This window comes from Lipotes vexillifer, unplaced genomic scaffold, assembly GCF_000442215.2.
Source record: "Lipotes vexillifer unplaced genomic scaffold, Lipotes_vexillifer_v1.1 scaffold440, whole genome shotgun sequence".
NCBI classification, from domain to species: domain Eukaryota; kingdom Metazoa; phylum Chordata; class Mammalia; order Artiodactyla; family Lipotidae; genus Lipotes; species Lipotes vexillifer.
Genome location: NW_006778543.1, coordinates 873516 through 880455, shown reverse-complemented (window position 1 = coordinate 880455; position 6940 = coordinate 873516). Strand labels below are relative to the sequence as shown.

General features: G+C 35.9%; 1 protein-coding gene across 1 annotated transcript in view; it reads left to right on the top strand.

Moving 5' to 3' along the window:
- COL14A1 (collagen type XIV alpha 1 chain) overlaps window positions 1-6940 on the top strand; it is a 231472-nt gene that overhangs the window by 164417 nt on the left and 60115 nt on the right. The window lies entirely within an intron of this gene.

Sequence of the window (6940 nt, the reverse complement as noted above, 5' to 3'; positions counted from 1 at the left end):
GGAAAGAGAGAGAAAGAAAACATTTTTTTCTTATAAGCATTATATATATATAGATTCATACATGTAAACATACATGTAAAAAGTAAACATAACCTTTTCTCATTTGGTCAAATACTACAAAAGGAAGGGTTTTTATTGTTGGTATTGATGCTAATTTATATCATATTTCACTCAAAGAAGACATTTAAAAATTCTTAGCATAGGTTGGTAACTGTCTTATATATCTCTACAAATAGGTCTTCTTATACAATTTTAAAGGTTACTTTCCATTTACAGTTATAAAATATTGGCTATATTCCCTGCGTTGTACAATATATCCTTGAGTCTATCTTACACTCAATAGGCAAGAAAATATTTTTTAAAAATATAAAATGTATATAATTGCACTCTCTGGGTCTTTGAATTGACCGTGATAGATCTTTCGTAATAAGTCTAAATACTTATGTCTAACCTGCTCACCTGGGGTTATCAGCATTTCTTTAAGATAAGTATGATATAGCTGGTCTTTGGTTAGGAACTGGCAAATATATCAAGGCAGAAACACAAAGAAAACAGGGAGAAGATGCAGGAGCACATGAAATCCAGACCTTGCAGGAGGAATGTTCTGAGGCGGACCTGTGCTTACACATGGCTTGCTGTTGGCAACCGGTGCAGTCAGCACGCATGCGTAGATACCCCTCGCTGACAGCTGGCATGCAGCATGGACATTTGCTCCAGGTCGGCCCCACCAACATAGTTTGTCTTCATTTGTGTAGCACACTTACCGAACTGAACAAAAAGGAAGAGAACCTGCTGAATGTATCTGGAATATATCCCATCAGTCTCTCCTTTATCTTTGGCACATAGAACACGCTTTCAAGCTCTGGACGTAGACCCGAATATTGATACTTTTTTTTTTTTAACAAAAGACTCTTTATCCCAAAGAAGCAAATGTGGAGTTAATGGTAAAAGCATTAAATTTAAATAAGACTAGGTAAGTCATGGAGCCACTGTGAACCTCCATTTCCTCATGTATAGACAGCACCCACCTCTTGAACTGGTATTGTGAGGAATACACAGAATAATATGTATAAACATATTTTGTGCATTATAACTCATTGATTAGATGTAAGGAGTTGTCTTTAGTTTAATCTGGGAATTGAAAACAGATTTATTTTCGACTGTGTGTGGCTTGCTTTTTTTCATCCCAAAGTATGTCTTTGAACTTTATCAAGGTTAATCACATTGTTTAGTTCATTCGTTGTACCTTCTGTAAGGAATTCCACTATATAAACAAGAGTTTATTGACCCATTACTGTGGAGTATTTTCCTACTGCAGTATCATTACAGTGAATGTCCTTTGTATGTCTCTTTGAAGCTTGAGTAAGTGCTCTTGCAATAACACTTAGAATTAGATTTGTTGGAGAAAAAAGAAGGTGCATGTTCAACTTCATGAAAAAACCCCAAATTGCTCTTCAAGGTGGTGGTCCCAATATCCTCTCCCACACACTCTGTATGAGAGGTCTAGTTGCCCTACCTCTCACCAGCACTGTCTGTTGTTGCCAGATGTGAGAGCTTTCACTTATGATGACTGTAAAACTCTGTCCTTGTTCTTTAAAATAGGACTTTCTCTCCTTGCTAGTGAGATGGGGCAGTTTTTCATTTGTCTCTGAACCATTTGGATTTCTTCCTGTGTAAATACCCATTTATACAGTTTGCTGGGTTTTTGTTGTGCAGTTTTTTCTCATTGATTTGTCAGTGGTTTTATGTATTTTGGACACTAATCCTTTATTAATGATGTGGTTTGCAAATATCTTTTCCTGGTCTGTGACTTGCTTGTTGTTGTCTGTGGCAAGGTATATTGTCTAGAAATTTTTATTCTAATGTAGTCAAATTTAATATTTCCGTGAGCTATTGTCTTTGATATTTTTCTTTATCCCTTCTTTCAGCCATGATTTCTTAGAAGTGTCTTTTAAATTTCCAATCACGTGTGCAATTTTTATCTTTTTCTTATTGATGTATTCATTTATTGTACTTTATCATGGAAGAGAGTCTGTAGCGTACCCGTTCTTTGACATTTATTGATTCTATAACATTCGCTCTGTGTCCTTTTGTCAGGTTTTACAGATGTTGCATGTATTCTTTAGCAGAATGTTTGTTCTCTAATTATGGAGTTCAGAATTCTAAATATAAATATTCGGCGAATCAAGTTGTAAATTGTGTTCTTAGAATCTTCTTTACCTGCCTTAATTCTTTATCTTTCAATTACTAAGATAGTTGTTTAAAATCTTCCCCACCTTTGTCAAGTTGTTTGTAAACCTGTATTATAATATCCTGAGATTGTGTTATAAGGTACAAAAAAATTTACAACAATTATCTTTCTAGTGACTTGCTATGTCAACATTTCTCTTTTGGATTATTCTCCTGGTATATGTTGCTTCATCCTTTTAATTTCAAGCTTTCTATGTCTTTACATTTAAGATGCGTCCCTTTAAATAGCATATGCCAGGATTTTGTTTTTAATATGGTTTTACAACATTTTTAGAGTTTAGTCCATTCTATTGTTTGTAATAATTAACCTATTTAGGTTTATATTCCTATATCTGTCATCTCAATTTTTGCTTTCTAATTGTGTGCATATGTGTGTGTGTGTGTGTGTGTGTGTGTGTGTGTATAACTCTTACAAACAATATGTATATAACCCTTTTCAAACCTTTTGGTCATTTGTATAGTCTCTTCTATTTTTGTAACACTTCCAAAACAATTTTTTCTTTAAATATATTCAATATGGTTTACATTATTTATCTGATAATTTCAGTACCTGTAATGTATGTGGCTCTGGTGCTGCATTTGTTTTGTTGCTGATTTTACTTGTGCTATCTTGTTTCCACATGTACCTTGTGATTTTTTTTTTAGGGGGGGGGGCGTGTATTTGTGTTTGCATTACTCGAAATTTTATCTCTGGGAATCTTTTGAGCCCAAGATTGATCTGTATTTTTCAAAAGAATATATGTGTCTGCTTCTGGTGAGCTCCTAGGTGTACAACCAGCTGAAAACCACCTTAAAAGTTTGACTTTGGGGTTTTATTTGACTCTCAAAGGCAGTGTAAATTCTCTTATGTGTAAAAAAAATTTTTTGGTGTAATTTTTTTTTTTTTTTTTTTTTTTTTTTTTTTTTTTTGCGGTGCGCGGGCCTCTCACCGTTGTAGCCTCTCCCGTTGCGGAGCACAGGCTCCGGACGCGCAGGCTCAGCGGCCATGGCTCACGGGCCCAGCCGCTCCGCGGCATGCGGGATCTTCCCGGACCCGGGCACGAACCCGCGTCCCCTGCATCGGCAGTAGGACTCTCAACCACTGCGCCACCAGGGAAGCCCCTGGGTAATATTTCTTAGTGGAGACATTTACTACCCCTCCCGTAGCTAAAGTGGAAACAACATCTTGATCCTCCACCTGCTACTGAGACTTTTTGTTGTTGTTGTTCTAGCTCATTCAGAGGGCAGCCTTTCAGGTTCCTCGGCTTTAAAGGATGTTTCATGTTCTATGCTTCCTCCACTTCTCATAGGTCCCAGTTCACATTTCATTGCCTTGTGTGGGCTATAAAATACACATTTTCCAGCAGACCTCAAGCATCTTCCCCTTCCTCCCCCAAGGCAGCCTCAGTGTACGTGCCTGCTGCTCTGGTGTTTTGTTTCTTCTTCATTCCTGGTATTTAAGGTTTCAGTTCTTAATTAGAATAATGTTTATTTTATTTTAAGTAGCATTAATAAGCTTTTTTAGCTGGAGGGTTATCAAGTTTTTTCATCTGCAATGCTGCTGGAACAAGTAACAAAATATTTACATATGACCTAAGAGTCAAACTTCATAAGGAGAAAAAAAGCAGCAGAGAAGTGAAAGAGAAGGGTTGAGTTCTGACTTGGAGAGAAAGAGGTAAAATAGAAAAGCTACTGACATTTTCAAATATTTAAAGTATAATAAGCCATTGAAGAAATAGTATCCCAAACAATATGCAATAAACCCCGTCTGATGATTTAACATAGTCGTGATTATTTTCTCACTCAAGAATTTACACAGTGGTATTACGTGCCAATAAAACTCTAGAAAAGCCATAGGAAGTCATGCGTGAAAGAACCATATTTCTTTTGCCTAGACTAACCCTTTCTTATTAAAAGGATAGAAGTTTATATCCACAAACATTTGTTGAATTCTTGTCATCTACTCCATGATAAGGTTTAGGGGTAAGGTGGAAAATAAGTTAGAAGTATAAAAAGGTTCCTGGGGCTTCCCTGGTGGCGCAGTGCTTGGGAGTCCGCCTGCCGATGCGGGAGACGCGGGTTCGTGCCCCGTTTCGGGAGGATCCCACGTGCCGCGGAGCGGCTGGGCCCGTGAGCCGTGGCCGCTGAGCCTGCGCGTCCGGAGCCTGTGCTCCACAAATGGGAGAGGCCACAACAGTGAGAGGCCCGCATAACGCAAGAAAAAAAAAAAAAAAAAAAAAAAAAAAGGTTCCTGGATTTATAGACATGGTACATCGTGTATGGATATCTGTGAGCCAAATTGCCACATTTGGACAAAACCTTCAGTTAAAAACCAATCATTTGGGGCTTCCCTGGTGTCGCAGTGGTTGAGAGTCCGCCTGCCGATGCAGGGGACGCGGGTTCGTGCCCTGGTCCGAGAGGATCCCACATGCACGCGGAGCGGCTGGGCCCGTGAGACTTGGCTGCACAACAGGGAGAGGCCCGCATACCACAAGAAAAAAACAAAAAAACAATCATTTAAGATGAGCAAACAAAATTAAAGAGGTGTGCCCGAATGGGTATGTTAATTGGGATGCATTGGGCTTGTTGCAAGAAACAGAAAATTTGACTAACACAGTGGTGTAAATCATTGGGGCATTTGGACATTTATTGTTTGCTCAACAAAAGACCTAAAGGTAGATGATCCCAAGCAAATATGGCTGCTCAGCAACTTTATCAAGACCCAAGCTTGTTCCAGCTTCCAAATATGCTTTCCTTAGGCTTGTGGCTTCTTGATCAGATTAGCGCAAACCAGTTAACATGACCATTCCTGGTCTCAAAGGAGGCTGAGCAAGCAAATCTCTGTCTTTATAGCTGGAAAAATAAAATGGAGAAAGGAGTCAGAAAAGACTCTTTGATAGTCAACCAACAGTGTCTGCCACAGTTGGGAGAAACATTTGTATCATCTATAACAGTTAAAGATGTAGCATCCAAATATATGAAGAATTTCTGTACATTAAAGAGAAAAAGACTTGTAACCAAGTAGAAAACTGGGTGAAGTATATAAATTGTTAGTTGTATTGAAATAAAATGCAAGTGGACAAATGTTATGAAAAGATGCTCAATCACAGTAGTTTTAAGGGAAATAAAAATTAAAATAGGAGTAAAGTATTGTTTTTACCAGTCAGGTTCATAAAAATGCAAAGTTTAACAATATCAAGTACTAATAAGGTTTAGAGAAGCAGAGACCTTCAAACTCCTAGCAGATGAATAAATTGGCACAGTTTTTTTGGAGCACAATTTGGCAATATATCTGCCTATCCATTAAATTTCATTTAAAATTTTACTCGATGCTATGTTAAATATTAACATTTGTACTTAAATCTTAAAGTTTGTACTCAGGGCATGTATAAGGATGTTAATTGTAGTATCATTTAGACAGCAACAAATTGTGGGCAAAACTCCTCCATTTCCAATAACGAAAGAATGGTTAAACAAACTATCCATTGTACAGATAACTATGAAACTCATTTAGAATAAGTTAGTCATGTTATGGAAAAACATATTAAGTTAACTCAAAAATATATGTAAAGTGTTATATCACATATGCAATCTATATATATCAAAGAATACCACAAAACACTAATAATAGGTAATATTTTCTATAGATACACATACATAAAACACAATTTTTTAATTGTATTTTAAAAGTCTGGAAGGTAAGCAGCCAACTGATATTGATGGGGGCGGGGGAGTGAATTTAATTGCTAAACTGGAAGAAGCCTTAACTATCACCTGATCCAGTCTTTCCCAAGTGAGGCAAGTGTTTTGCTGATGGTACACAAAATGATTTTCAGTAGTCATGGACATAGCAGGAAATCAACTGGACTCACATAGTGAGAAAGCTATTCCATTTTCAATGATCTTTTCATCCTTCTACTCAAGTGAAAGCAATATTCTCAGACTGGTGCCCATATGACCCTTCTCATACTTATTCATGCCCCTTTTGAACAAAGAGCAAATCAATTGCTCACAGACTTCACTAGGAACAAAATCTAGCTAAATTTACTAACATTATTTATAGCATATTTTTAGGTTTATCTTATATTCTTAGTAAGTATATAAGAATACTTATATACTTAGTAAGTATTATATACTACTTGTATACTTAATTATATATATGTTTTTCCATCTACTATAGTACATAATATTTGCTTTCAAAATAGATTTAAGTGAAATATGAGTCAATTAAAAAATATTCAGAGTATATTTGCATATATGTATGCACGCATATGCAAAGAATGTTTACAAAGAATGCATATATACATATATATTTATTATGTATGTACATATGTATGTATGTATGTATATAAAGAAAATGCTATTAAATAGTAGTACAGGCAGTGCATTAATATGACAAAAATTTTGAGGGGAAAATGCAAATACCTGAAGTTTCAGAAACACTAATGTAATTAGCTTTTTATGGTGTAAATAAAGAAAATTAAATTGTCACTATTTTATATGCTTTTTACAATTTAATTAAATAATTTAATCTCAAAGTCTTGGTATAGGACATGCATAATTGTAGATTAACAGTATATTTTTATTATTTGCATCATTAATAGCTGTACTTTTGCACACTCAATTAAAAGATCCTGTAGCTTTTTTTTTTTTTTTTTAATTTAAAGGGATTTTGCATAGAAAGTTTGCTCAAATTGTGTAATCATCAGCA